The 14,244-nt window shown below is 38.9% G+C and overlaps 1 long non-coding RNA gene across 1 annotated transcript; it reads right to left on the bottom strand.

Annotated features, from left to right (window-relative positions):
• Positions 1 to 12,567: 12,567 nt before the first annotated feature.
• On the bottom strand, positions 12,568 to 13,855 carry LOC120110231 (uncharacterized). The gene is made up of 2 exons (XR_016396145.1): positions 12,984 to 13,855; positions 12,568 to 12,868 (listed from the first exon to the last, which is right to left on the bottom strand). It is a non-coding gene; the product is annotated as an uncharacterized LOC120110231 (long non-coding RNA).
• Positions 13,856 to 14,244: the final 389 nt, after the last annotated feature.

Here is a 14,244-nt window from a genome sequence, read left to right as displayed (position 1 = left end):
AATGTCCCAATTTTTTGCAGAAATGGCATCTATCTTTGTTTTGTTTCTTCTTATGAACCTCGGTATCATGATGAGGCTCTTTACCCTTGGATGGTCCACTCTTCATGCCCTTTCTTGGCTTCTTCCATTTCTTCTTGGCTCCATGACTTACAAGATTGACAGAATGATATCCTTGTTGCTTAAGTCTTGTCTCCTCTTGAACAAGCATACTGGTCAATTCATTCACATTCCACTTATCCTTAATAGTGTTATAGTGAATTTGAAATGATCCAAATTGAGGAGGCAAGGAGTTCAAAATAAATTGAACTAAAAAGGATTCATTCACATCCATCCCAAGAGCCTTCAGCTTAGCAGCTACATTTGTCATTTCAAGGATATGCTCATGCATCCCACAAGTACCATCAAATTTCATGGTGGTAAGTTTAGCCATTAATGTCCCAGCCAGAGACTTATCAGCAGATCGGAAACGTTCTTCCACAGTTTTCAATAATGCTTGAGCACTGTCACATTCAGGAAGCGTTGACTTGATATTGTTCGCTATACTCATCCGCATAAACATAATGCTCAATCTGTTCGATCTTTTCCAAGTCTTATAAAAAGACCTTTCTTCCGAGCTGCTCAAATCAGTAATATCAGCCGGTTTTTCAGATCGGAGTGCTAAATCAAGATCCAGAACACCTAGGTGAAACTGGACTTGTTCATTCCACTCTGAGAAATTAGTTCCATTAAAGATCGTAACAGATGAAGCTTGCGAATGAAGCGAAATAGGAATAGATACTGCAATAAGAAAATTAACAATAAGAAAATGCTTACAACATTAACACTTTGAGTTAGCAATAATGATGAATAACATAAACAGTATTACCATAATACACCTTTGGGTAGTAATCATGAAATACTAAATTACTATTATGGTGATTCCCAATTCACCTAGGAATAATTAATGATATAGGTCCAAAATTCAAATAGGTCTGTTGCCTTTGAGCATCCAATACCTATTAAATCAAGGATACTCATTAATTATCCTAACTCAGCAAATCAATCATTTGAAAGTGGTGCACCTTTGGGCCAATCCATAATATCTCATGATTGAAAAACTGTAAGTCATAATTTGCAAAGTCATTATCTTAATACCTGGGATTAGAGTATTTGATGACTTGATGTCTATTAAACATTCTAGTTGGGTTACTTTGGCAACTACCAAACTATTTCATAATATAGACATCAAATTAAAATAATGACATTGCACATAATTGACAATTCATAATATGACAAATTAAAATAAAACATGTATTTAATATTTTACTAATCTACACAATCAGTACATATGTCATATCATGCTATCAAGTATACTAAAATGTAAAATAAATGATAAAATTTTTTATCACATTACCCTACAAGGACCTCTGCATAAATAATATGTTTTATAGGGACTAAATTAACATATTTTGAGGATCTCTAAATAAGTGATATGCTTTACAAGGACTAAATCAAAATATTTTGTTTCTTATAGCCTTGGAAGGATGTCAGCATAAATAAAATGTTTTACAGGGGCTTAACAGAAACAATTTCATCTTTTAACAGCCCTCTAAGGACTTCACTATAAATAAAATATTTCACAGGGATTTAACAGAAACATTTCTTTTTTTAACAGCCCTGGAAGGACTGTATGCATAAGTTTAACATTTAACAGGGACTGAAATGAAAATTATTCGTCCTTCTAACAGCCCTGGAAGGACTGTTTGCACAAATAAACTATGCAGAGGGGTTTAACCAAAAATTTCCTTTTTATTGGCCAAACGAACTCGGGTTTCGGATCGAAACCCAAAAACCCGAACCCGTTATGCCCGTTATGCCCTTTTTTAAATGCAGACGGTTACCAATTACGGGTTCGGGTTAAAACTCAAAACCCGGACCCGTTATGAATAAATTAATATTTTTTTTTTTTTAAAAGAACTGAAGACGGGTCGGGATCGACCCGTCTTCCTCCTCTTTTAGCGGCGGGCTAGGGTTCCGCTGAACCCAGCCCGCCAGCCTCCGGTCGCCGGGCGACGAGCGCGCCGCCTCCTTCCGGTGGACTCGCCGCCCGATGGCGAGCCCACCGGCGGTCGCACGCCAGCAGGGCAACGCCGGCGGGTTGGGGTTCCGCCGAACCCAACCCGTCGGCTCTTAGGAGCAGCGGGCGGCGATCATGCTGCCGGACGAAGTGCCGCCCGACGGCGCCACCGGGATGGGCCCGGTGCCGGACGAAACGCCGCCCGACGGCGTCACCCGGGCGGTCGAACCACCCGCACTGACTCCGGTGAGTTTTATCTTTTTTTTTTTTTTAAAAAAAGGGTGGGAGGCAGACCATGGCCGGCGGCTACGCCGGATCCTCTGATGGCTCATGGCGGCATATGCCGGCCAGATCCGGCGTCAGCAGGGTCATTCTTCCCCTTTTGGGGTTGTTTCTCAAATCCATGAATCCGGCCCGATCCGGCATTTGGATGGGATGGAAGCCATGGCTGATCCGGCATTGGGGTTGTTTTGCCGGCCATCACAGGGTCGGACCATCCCATTGCCAAGTCCCTGCGGCCGTGGAGGACTATCCATGGACTGTCAAAAATGGGTCTTTTACCATGATCTGGTTCTCCCCTTTACTGTGATCTGGTTCTAGGATGAACCAGGCTCTGATACCACATGATAAAAACCATCTTAAATAGGATCATAATAGAACCAATCTTGAAAGGAAGCATACCTGGATCCATGATAGACTGAACGATCAAAGCTTCCTTTGTTTTCTGGATGATCAAGTCCTAAGTTCGTATCTCCCTCTTGGCCCCTGTTCGAACACTCAGGAGATGGAGTCCAATTTTCTGTTCACTTGCTAGGCAGAGGGTGAGACCCGTTATGTTATCCTACCATCAAGGATAATGCTTCCACTTCTCACGGAATCGTAACTGACCACGATGTGGTCATGTGGGTCAAAACCCAACAACATGGTGTTGTGGTTCAAATTTGGCTCGAAGGTGGCCACACCGGGAGAAACAAGGAAGCTGCCTGCCGGAGTGGAGAAAGAAGAGCCATCTTCCGTGCGACGGCGTACCTACACAAAGTCTCACTAGTGATTCCGGTGAGGGCCCTCCGATGCTCAAATTAGAGTGGATCTTAGTTGATCAAAAAAGTTCCATAGGTGTTACCTAATGGGGCTATTTATAGTCCCCGTAGAAGTGCCTAGGTGGCGAGGTATGACCCATCCTTATCATGGGAGGAGATGGCTTTTAGCCAGATGGCGCGCAGCTAGAGCTTGCTTGAGGCGCACGGTGTAGGGCGTTTTTATGAACGGTAAGATGTTGGTAGATGTGGCAGGGTATGGCTGGGGCAGCATGGCGTCGTCCTTGATTGTCGTTGGTCACCAAGCAAAGCATGGCGTGATAAAGTTGTAATGTACGGCCACATATGCGAGCATAGGCGTGTGTGTGGATGCGGACGTGGGCGAGATCAAGCTCGATGAGAGGTCGCATCATATACTCGGTGAGGTCAGCCCAGTGAGTGTTGAGGTCAAGCTCGCTCGAGAGGTCGCGCATATATTTAGTGAGGTCGGCTTGGCGGGTGCTGAGGTCGGCCTAGCCTCTCCGATTCTAAAGTCTGCTCGGTAGGGTGCCTTGAGCTCGTGGGTCGGGGTACGTTGTTGGATAGGGCGTCCCGAACTTGGCCGGGGTATGTCATCGAATATCAATGGCGCCTCGAGCTCGGGTCGAGGCGTGTTGGCGAATATAAAGATGCCCCGAGCTTGGATCGGGGTGTGTTGGCGAATATAAAGGCACCCCGAGCTCGGGTGGGGTCGTATCGGCGAATATAAAGGCGCCCCGAGCTCTGCCGGGGCGTGTCGTCGTATAGTCCTGCAGTCGAAGGAGCTCTTTGGCTCGCCGGCAACGCAGCAGGGCGCCCCGAACTCGGGCCTAAGACGTCATTATAAACATTAGAAGAGGTTGCTATAGGTCGTAGCAATAGAGAGATTCGGCCGAGGTCGGCCGAGCTTTCGACGAAGTCCAAGATCAGATTGGCTCTTAACAGAATCGAGGTCTGGCCTGGTCGGTGTCGAAGTCTGGCTGGCTGGAATCGGATGATCCCTTATTCTGAGCAAAACGATCCATTTTGCCCCCCATCACATGGCACCTTGGTATCTAATCTAAAGAACTTTTTCTTGGTACCAACTTCACGCCCATAGCGTTATTTTAAATTTATATATTTTACTATTACACAACAAGAAACTTGGACATTAGCGACGCTTTTTTTGGCTATTAGCGATGCTTAAAAGCGTCGGTAGAAACCATCCCGACGCTTTCCAAAGCGTCGGTAAAGCATCGCCTATGCTACAGTGGAAAAAATATTTTCCGACGCTTTTAAAAGCGTCGCTAATTCCAATTTCACGACGCTTTAAAGCGTCGCTCTTTCCCGACGCTTTAAAGCGTCGCGAATTCCCATTTGCAAAAAAAAAAATTACCATTTGCGGTCTACATCTTCTCCTCCATTCAGAAATACAAACAATCTCCCCGATCGGTACCTTCATTCCATCCGCGCAGAGTGGTTGGGTTTGGCTATATAAACAGTTTTTTTTTTCAGATCCACCGATGTGGGACTAAGATGAGGTGATGTTTTGGCTTCCGACGACGCTTTTAAGCGTCGTTATTTAACGACGCTAAAAAGCGTCGTTAAAAGTTTCGACGACGCTTTTAAGCGTCGTCATTAGCCGACGCTTTTTAAAAGCGTCGGCAAATGTTGACGGTAAAAAGCGTCGGCAAATGTTGACGGGAAAAATTTTTTGCCGACGCTTGGAATAAGCGTCGGCAAATAAGAGTCGGTAATGTTCTTTTTTTGTGTAGTGTTAGGATGCATGACAGATTTCAATAAGCTAAACAATTTGGACCTATATACAATAAAGCGAATTCTTAGTGACTGAACGTCATGTGCATGCCAATATGCGTTAGGTAGGTTATTATTGTGCATCTCAGGACTCGTGCTCGGTATCAATTGGAGGCCTATAAAGTCACACATGTAGCCTGCAGCCCACAACGAGTGCACCAATCAAGTATTGGACATATGTTGGGGCACAAGATTCTTAGGTATAAAGGATCTGCACTTATGCCAACTTATAGAAGATGGTTGATTTTAATGAGAAAAATCTTAATAATTTTCACTTGAATCCATAAAAAATGCATGTACTTTAGCTCGTAAGGTTTTTGTCGGTAGAGCCTTAGCTAGTAATGTTTTTGCTAATAGAATTTTTTAACAAAAAGTTGTTTGCAGTTTACTAATTATATTTTTGACGTTCTTCGAAACTGCAATATTTGTGAGAAAGTGCCTTTATTATTTAAAATAACAATAAAAGATATTGCATCGTGGTTTCAGTTATCTAACTATTTATACTATCAAAAACTATTATCATAAAGTCTTCTTAATTTATAAATTTTTTATTTTAATATTTTAATCTAAATAATACAACACATCTGATATTATTATTTTCAAATAATATGATAATAATATTTTGTTATAGTATTATATTATTATCATGGGTATTTCATCTCTACAAAAAATTTTATTAACATAAGAATACTTTCTCGACATATCTAAATTAGATCTTTTGCACAAAAGCTCCGAATGGAGCTTTTTTCTTGACGACTTTTTTTAGTGCTTTGAGTAAGTAGAAAATTGTTTAAAATTTTTACCAAACATCTCAAAATGATGCAAAAGAATCTTTAATCCTCTGAGAAGTGCTTTTTAGCCCCTAAAAAATGCTAAATTGGGCCTCAGAGGATGATGAAAGTTGACATAACATGAAAAACCGAGAGAGATAAAGAAAGTTGATGGATAGTATCAGTCATATCAACCAAGACTATTTGTAATAGCTTTGAATATTCAAGTATATTTAATAATTAGAAGAAAATATTTATGGATGATTGTCTAGAGGAGAGATAGCAATGGATGTTCTTAGTATAATACAAACCTGGCCCAAAACCAATGTGAAATGTGAGGCTTGGGAATGTAAAATACATCTATCAAGCTATTGAGTTAGGTTGGTGTCCAAAATCAGACATGAAATAATACCAAAAAAATAAAATTAGACTTAAAATTTTATTAAGTTGATGTTGGACATAGGTTTGAATCGAATCCATGGATTGAGTTGTTTTATGTATGTCTATAGATGTAATATTTTAATATTTCTTCTCTCTTACTTATCTTAACAAACAAATATATGAAAATATTCCAAATTTTCTACTATGGCAATGACATTTCTTGTGGGCCTTTATGTCATGGATGGAAGGACGGGAATCAACAGTCACCCTCTCTCTCTCTCCCTCCCCTTCCTTGATCCCTTCTCTCTCACTCTTTCAGTAATCAGTCCTTGTCTTCTCACTTCACCATCAAGATAAGAGTCAAAAGTAGCGAAGAACCTAAAACTTGATCAATATCATTTATACTTAGACCTACTATTAGATAAAGTTGAAGCATTGTAAATTATATTCGGGTTTGAGTTCAGACTTCAGAAATGGGGTTTAGGTTTGACCATAATTATAACCAGATGCAGTCTTCACTTGGCTAAAAGATAGTCGTTGGACAATGCATGTGTGGAACAACACGGAATTTAAACAGTTTAGCATTTACATTAGATTATAGATATATTCCCTGTTTTGGCTGACAGAATTCTTTTCAATTCTATCTCAAAGAAATAGAGAAAGGAAGAGCTAAAATAGAGTAACATTCCATTTAGCAGTTTTTTTGAATTTTTTAAAAGAGATTTTAATGGACTATAAACAAGGATGACAATAGGTTATTAGGTACATTCTTCTAAAAATCAGCCACTATGGATTTTGGTCTGAAAATGTATTCCTAAAGTATCAAGATAGCATTACATGGTATGAAGCGATTGCTATTGGGCAAAAACCCACCATAGTGGCTGGTACACTACGAGCACAAAGTAGGTGATTTTGTTCCTTTCCAAACTGGACTGATTTTTAATTGGAATAGTCTAAACAATCAACTGCTCAAATAGGTCGACCAAAGCCACTCAAATTATCTCATGCCCTAGCCAAAGATAAAATGCTAATTAAAGAAGAGGAGAATAAGAAGTGAATTATGTTATACAATTATCAACATCTTTCTTCTAAAGTTAATGACATGGGATTATGCACAATTTTATCTTATCAGTAATATTCTTATTTTTGGTGGATGATAATATTGGCCACTAGATTGTGGATATTTATATTTTATATTGATGTTGATGTGATATTATGATGTTAGATAATATTGTATAGCTTTATCCTTATTTTTTTCATTTCTAATGAAGTTCTTTTTACCAACTCACCAACGACTTCCTGCGCACTACTCGATGCTCATAGTCACTCTCCCTTTCTCTCTCTTTCCCTCTCTCTCTTGGAATCTCTAGTTCATTGGTCTCTCTCCATCTCTAAACCACCCTCTCTTCTCTCTCTCTCTCTCTCTCTCTCTCTCTCTCTCTCTCTCTCTCTCTCTCTCTCTCTCTCTCTCTGTGTGTGTGTGTGTGTGTGTCATACTTAGCCTCTCCCATTATCCTTTTGTTTCTCTCTCCAACGAGGCTTGTCACTCTTGCAATCAATAGGAGGCAAATATACCTGATCTTGGAGGCATATCAGGCTCAAGGGACAAGCCCTACACCCGAGATAACCTTGACCCTCCCTCTATTTTTGAATTAGGGATTGATGGTATTCCTGGAGGCTAGATTGAGCTTGGTGGTGCACATCTAGATCTTAATTACTAGTCATTAGATCTGTAGTCACAACCCCTGATATGAAAGAATCATGGGTTGTCAAGCCTTGGGTGGGTTCTCCAAATTAGGTGGACCCTTCATATACTCGGATTTAAAGTGAAATTTATGGTTACTTTAGATCTTTTTAGAAAATCTAATCATCTATATATTTTGTCTAGATCATACAGAGCATTGTTGGAAGAATTTCTATATTTTGTAACCGGATCTGTAAGCATATATCTCTATCTAGAGCTTTACAAATACATTCATGTTTTATTTATACAATCTATCTTATAGCTAATACCTTGATCTGCATATGTATATTTTGTATTGTATTTAGTACATAGTTGTTTAAAAAATATATATTTACAATTCATGAAAAGAAATGAATTTCAAAACATGGATCAAGTATAGAAGACAACATTGTGTATGCTTGTTGGATTTCCATGATGAAAATGTACTTCAAGAAAAATGTTTGATTGATATGGCATGTAATGTGCCACTTGAGCATGATCATGGGCATGAGTATTTAAATTGCACATTGGAATTATTTGAAAGAGATGCCAAACCTTGTTTGAAAATGGATAGACATTTGAAGAAATTATTTTTACTATATGACTAAGAACAATTAACCGAAATGGATGTGATGTTTGCTCTCTAGTTTGACTATGATCATATATATTCATGATCTGCTTTCCTTTCAGGCCTAGCCAGTAGGGCGATTGCTGGAATAGACTGATCGATGGTGTATTTTATATTCAAAAATTATTTTTTTTTAGCCTAGCTAGTCAAGGCAATCGTTTACACATGCTATTAACAGATATATCTCCTATGTGATTCAGAGCTAGTTTTCTTTTAGGTCCAGCCTGTTAGAGCGAAACGTTAGCATATATGGATTGATAGCATGCTATTGTATTCAAGAGCTAGTCTCTTATGGCCTTGCCATGGGGTAGGTCGTAGTTGCAAAGATTGAAAAGGATAAAAATATGTTATTACTTTACTTAAAGTTTTATAAAAGGGGTTTTCTCAATGGGATAAATTTAAAAGTTTTTTTTTATTCCAAGATTTTGAAGGTGAAATATCTAAATTGTTAAAAATCTATTTGTCGGTTGTAGATTTCCTTCTTGAGAATTTACTAGATTAGTTTCTATTATAATATTTGTATTTATGAATATCATTTTATTTAGTTATATCACTACAAGAAAACTTATCTTTTCCGGCGCTTTTTGTAATCTTTACCGACGCTTATAAGCGTCGGCTAAAGTTTCTGCAACACAAACAGAAGCGTCGCAAAAGCGTTGGCGATACCGGAGTGGCAAATGTTTTTGCCGACGCTAAGAGAAAGCGTCGAAAAAAACTGGGCTTTCCCGACGCTAATGTAAGCGTCGGCAAAAACACATTCGCCGACGCTTTAAAGCGTTAGGAAAGCCCAAAGGAAGCCCAACTCTGGGTTTTCGCCGATGCTATAAAGCATCGGTAAATGTATTTTTACCGACGCTATAACGACGCTTATATAGCGTCGCCTAAAGGGATTTTTACCGACGCTTTGTAAGCGTCGGCGATGGCGTGCCAGCCCGTGCCAAAGGGGGTTTTTAACGACGCTTTAAAGCGTCGGGAGTGAATTTTTTTTTAAAAAAAGAAAAACAAAAGCATATTAAAAAACATATTATAGCAATATGAACCTGCATTACATTTACATCAAAATAAATATTCAGATCATTCAAAACATTCATATTGTCATATATGATTAAATTTACATAATAAGTTTAGAATTACAATGTACTTTAAAAAATATAAGAAAGATACATATAAAACTTCTTAAATAACAGTCTAAAACGTATCAGGGACCGGATTCAGCACCATCATCATCTCTACGAGCTATTGAAGTATCAGAAATCTACAAACAAAAAAGAAAAATATTAGAAGTTAGGAATATGAAAATCATTAACTCATGCAAAATAAGTAATAATTATGTAAAATCATCAAATATATATAGTTATTTACCTGAGGAGGGAGAAATCGTTGTAACATAGATGAAATATGCTCAAGCTGAGACTGCAAAGTTTGTTGGTTTTGCTTCAACTCCGCCAACTCTGCCTGATGGCGATCCTTCATATCTTCAATTGTTGCCTGAAGTTTACTAACTTCTGCATTGGTACTGCCTTCTCCAGCATTTCTTTTATACATGCCCACCGCAGACAACTGAGTGGGGGTAACTCCAACGCCATAACCCCTCACTCTACCATAACGCTCCGGGCCCAGTAATTCAGCGAGCACCTGAGCTTCGACATGACTGGTCGCGTCGGATGATGATGACTCCCGACGCGCTCTGAAATAAGAGTTGTTGCCTTGTCCTATATCTCTCAAAAGAAAAAGTCATATTAATGCATGCCAATAATAGAACTAATAAAAATATCATTGAAAGAGTCAAAGATGAATACATACAACTATATCTCTTGACTCCTCCCGAACAAAACTGCCATCTCTATGGGTGTGAGTCATCTTATAAAACTCCACCGTACCAGGCTCCCTCCCATTATCATCCATCTATAACAAAATGTATATTGGCAAGCTAGTTATCATGATACATGCTATATGATAGAACAGTTTAAAATGATTTTAAAGAGTTGCAAAAAAACTTACGAATTCAGCTTTACGTCGAGCATAACTCATCGAGCCTGAAGTATGAGGAACAGTCTGAGAGGCTCGTGCAGCTCTACCTATGTTGGAATATGTCTTCCCAAAAAAAGAATAAACAATATAAATTTGTAATCTAAATTATTAGCAAAAACAATCTAAGGTATTGAAAAAATATACACAACCTAAGCTTTTTCGGAAAACCAATAGTGGACAAGCTCCCTCCACTGATGAGTGATTACATCAGGAGGACAAACACGAGCAACCTTCTCTTCTGTCATACCATCGTGCTTCCAGTCCGCCTTTAACTTGACCCTTTATTCTTTCCACTTGCGGTTGACGGACTTCAGCACCCAATCATGACTCTCTTTAGGAAGCAAAAACTTTTTCTACACCAAAGTAATTAAAGAATATTATAACAATGTTAAATTAAAAAATAAAATTGTGATAGTAAGCAAATTCAATTCTTTACCTCAATAACTTTAAGAAGCTCAACCTTATACGAAGGAAGCATTTCATTCCATTTCGTATAGTTGAGCGGACACAACTGACCCTTCCGCGCAACCGATCCTAGAAAAGTCGATAAAATGCTTGCAGCCCTCTTGATGGGCTGCCCCAGTTCATTGCAATGTACCACGATCTTCTCATCCTCACGTAGGCTCCACACGTCCCGTGCTCGAGTGGGTCCTCGTGTCCTCCTCACTCTCCCCAGTCCATCTATAAAAATAAAATAAAATATCCATTAATTAAAACATTAAAGGCAAATGATTTAATATAATTAGATTGTAAGAAAAATTAATATATAAAATATAAATCAAATTACCTTGGATGTGCACGTCATCCATGTCTGGACAATCAACAGGTGGCACGTGCTCAGACTGAGACTCGTGCTGAGAATGGGACTCGTGCTGCTGGGACTCGTCGGGCTGCTGGGACTGCAAGGACTGATCGGAAGAAGATCCCACAGTTGTGTGCTGAAACTCAACATCTCTGAATCATTTTCCTCGCGGCATGTTGTTACCTAGTATGCACAAAAAGAAGCAATATTAGTTAAATAATAAATAAAATCTAAATATTGATTGCGGTGCTCACCAATTCTTTGGTAAGATTGTTTCTGATGCTGAGCTGCTCGATACACTACCCATTGTTTACTCATGATATGTTAACAATTCATGCAACTCTGAATCACAACTCATTCTTGCATAAGAGCTTTTATTTCTCAGAAAGAATGGTTGGAAACAGATGTTATAGATGCTAAAAGGAATGAAAGATTTTATTAATGTTTCGCCTTCTCCTTCATATTGACCTTTGTGCTAGTATTCTTGTTAATGCTATAATTTTTTTTAAAGCAAATTAGCAAGTATAAATCTTTCTAAATGATTTTCTCAAAAATCATTACCTAATGAAACAGAAGAAACATATCAGTAATCACATAACTGTCAAAATTGTCACGAGAGAGAAAGAGAGATGTAATTCATAAGTGCGGGAATAATGTATACCTGTTTACAAGTAAGGCAAGTATCACTCCTTTCATCCACTGAAGAATACACTGTATGTGCTGATCTTTATTGTTTCTGTTCCTAAAAGTGAGCATTCAGAATAGGGGACAAAGCAAGTCTCCAATATACAACTAAAGATGAGGCATGCTGTAGGTTTCTGAGAACCCCGTTTCCACATAGACTTTTGTTCCATTTCTACATTAGATGCTTTGTTGGAACCATTTCTCTTTATAAGAAAAAGAAGAAGAAAATTTAACAAATCTTGTGGAGCTAACAGGTTTGAACCATGAAATGGCGCCATACTTCGCTAATTTTTTAGTCTTAGGAGATGAGCTGTACCAAAAGAATGCAGATGGACTTCTCTTGAGGCTAAAATGAAATGAAACCAGACACTATTAATTTCCGGAATGAACTGCTAATTTGACTAATTGATAATTCAAATATCGATTGAAATCTTAAGAAATAAAATAGAAAATACTGGCTGATATTTTGATATTATATTGACCAACATACTAAGTTAATAACCAAAAACCTATGAAAATATTAAAACTTTATTTATGAAAAGAATGATTTTTAAAGAATTAGACATCCCCTTGGAGACTGAAAATATTTTTACAACAGACTAAATATTTTTAAGTCAATGATATGCACTTAATAAACCTTCACCTGTTGCTCAGTTGGCTTTCCAATGGCTGCCTTCCCCATTCTCCTCAAGAAACAAAATGTCAAAGAATTAAAGAGATAAGTGCATAAATATGGAGATATCATAAAAACCCCTTTTATCCATCTGAATAGCTAGCATAGCACTTAAAGAAATGGGATGAAGGGAGAAATTAAAATCAAGTTACACCATCCTGATGATTAGAAAATGCTTAGTAGCTCTGTCATGGATCATCTTCCACTACCTACCTTCACCAACATTTTACCATGGACTATGTATGGTCCACAACATTATTGTCTTCCTCCCCTGTATGTAAGTCCAGATGCAATAATAAGAGGCGCAAACAAAATTATGGTCAAAGATATCAGAACGGAATATATTTTCCAGATATAACATTAAGTTCAATTGTCTCAAATAAGACCTCAGCAATCAGTAATTTCAGCCTCTTCATTCACTTCATCCACAGTAAGACGGTCTTCCCCAGCAATTCCTCACCAGGTGCTTGGCGAATGTCTGGAAAGGATCTCAATGTCATCACTTTATGTGCATGGTGAACTGCACCATAACACAGCACTATATCTGAATCATTAGTACAAGAACTGAAACACACCAAAGATGACGCAGGCATGCCGAATTTATTGACCATATAGATAATACCTGCTTTATCCACTGTTTATCAATCAGTCAGGAGTCAGGGCACTCTGAATGAAGTCATCTCTGTGATCTATTTTCATGATACTCAGTACTCATTACTCACCTTATAGAGACATTGTCTTTACTCAATGTACAAGCAGCACCACACATTTTGGTGTACATTATTTTCCCTTGAATTCAGTGTTAACCTTACCAATATTATAGTATGTCCTCATCAGTTAAAACTTCAAGAATAATGGTTGTTTTGTTGTCACAATCCCTTAGTTGCTTCCACAATGTTGAGACTCATCTACGCTTTACGACCTTTAAGATGTTATCATGTACTAATATGCATGTTTAGTAATTAGATGACACATCCCAACTATCAAATGCCTTGAACCCTTATAATAACACGCGAACAGCATCCTAGCATGTGAGGGTGAGTTTTGAAATCTGGCATGCACAAACCCTAAAAGGAAAGTTTATCTACTCAATTCATCAATGCAGGAAAGAACCCTAAAATCCAAGTCGATTGACGTGGATTACCAAAATTGAGTTATCTATTAATTTAATGACATATCTATCTTGGCCTCAAAAAATCTTTTGAATTATCTCTTTCTCAGGCGGAGGGAGATGGGGTCGGCCGGTCGGCGCCGCAGAGGAGGAAGGAGGAGAGGAGGACGCGGACGGTCGCTCGGCGCCAGAGAGGAGGGAGGAGGAGAGGAGCTTGCCGTCGTACGTCGCTCGGCGCCGGAGAGGACAAGGGCCGCTCGCTCGTCGTCGGAGAGAAGGGAGGAGGAGAGGATCTAGGGCTTGATCGATCGGTCGGAATGCAAAATGAGGAGAAGGGGGCCGGCCGCTTGGTTTTGGTTGTTAATTTGACTTTTGACGACGCTTATAAGCGTCGTCTTAGACTGTGAGTACAACGACACTAATAAGCGTCGTCTATTTCTACCCATTTTAAAAAAGCGTACGCTTTTTCTGTAAGATTACGACGACGCTTATGAGTGTCGGCTATTCTTAAGAATTACTGACGCTTAATTAAAGCG

The sequence above is a fragment of the Phoenix dactylifera genome, chromosome 8, assembly GCF_051530095.1.
Source record: "Phoenix dactylifera cultivar Ajwa chromosome 8, Ajwa_hap1_PhDact_Kaust_v1.1, whole genome shotgun sequence".
NCBI classification, from domain to species: Eukaryota; Viridiplantae; Streptophyta; class Magnoliopsida; order Arecales; family Arecaceae; genus Phoenix; species Phoenix dactylifera.
The sequence above is the reverse complement of the archived record's forward strand: the minus strand, read 5'-3'. Positions and strand labels throughout refer to the sequence as shown.